Source organism: Penaeus chinensis, chromosome 4, assembly GCF_019202785.1.
Source record: "Penaeus chinensis breed Huanghai No. 1 chromosome 4, ASM1920278v2, whole genome shotgun sequence".
Lineage (NCBI taxonomy): Eukaryota > Metazoa > Arthropoda > Malacostraca > Decapoda > Penaeidae > Penaeus > Penaeus chinensis.
In genome coordinates, this window is record NC_061822.1 from 5,386,592 (window position 1) to 5,387,533 (window position 942).

A 942-nucleotide genomic window follows, 5' to 3' on the forward strand; every position below is an offset into this window, starting at 1 on the left:
ATCTCACTTTCTCTCTCCCAAACACCCAAACATAATATCTGTTTCTCCTGCCTAACAGGTATACCATAATCAAATTTTCTTTCTCCCAAGCGTCCAAACATAAACTCTTTTTCTCTCCTAACCTCCTCTAAGCTATGCTATATGATAATCTTTTATTCTATTCTCTCAATTCCAATCGCTATCTCTCTCTCTCTCTCCCTCTTGCAGTGTCTCCCAGCGGCGCAGACGAGGCCGAGTACCGTCTCACTCGATACCTCATGAGCAACTACGACAAATCAGTGAGACCGTCTTTCAAGGCAGCGGACGCCCTCAACATCACCTTTGGCCTCGCGCTCACACAAATCATCGACGTGGTGAGTCATTATCATTTTTTTTCCATCGTTTATTTGACAAATGCGGTGATCATTTTGGTTTATTTGGGATAGTACAATGGTGGGATGAAAACGAGGAGTATTTTTTCGATTTATTCCTGTATTTCAAACACAATCTCGAGTGTTATTTTACACGGATGTCGTAAATTATTATTTTATATTTCACGGCGTCAAATCAAATAAGGTACATAAATATTAAACACTATTTTACAAATAGATATGGTTAATTATGTTTTATATCCCTAATTTTCAATGTCATATAATGAAGACTGATTAAAACACTTGATAATATAAAGTTAAGATGACGCTACTAGCAAGGCTAAATATCATATAGCAAAATTAAATACTAGAGCGTAGTGATAATAATGATAACAATAATGTTTGTCTATTAATTGATAATGATAATGATAATAATAATAATGATGATGATGATGATAATAATGATAAAAATATTAAAGATGACAACAAGGTAGGAGAAATGACAAAAACGATAAAGTAATACAAAAATATTAACAACAATGTTAATAAAGATAATGATAATAGTATTACTGCTACAACCACTTATAATAAT

General features: G+C 33.1%; 1 long non-coding RNA gene across 1 annotated transcript in view; it reads left to right on the top strand.

Moving 5' to 3' along the window:
• Positions 1-319, top strand: part of LOC125025128 — an 86,099-nt gene extending 85,780 nt beyond the window's left edge. Inside the window, exon 3 of the long non-coding RNA XR_007114883.1 lies at positions 208-319. This is a non-coding gene — a long non-coding RNA (uncharacterized LOC125025128). The remainder of the gene's footprint in view (positions 1-207) is intronic.
• The last annotated feature ends 623 nt before the right edge of the window (positions 320-942 follow it).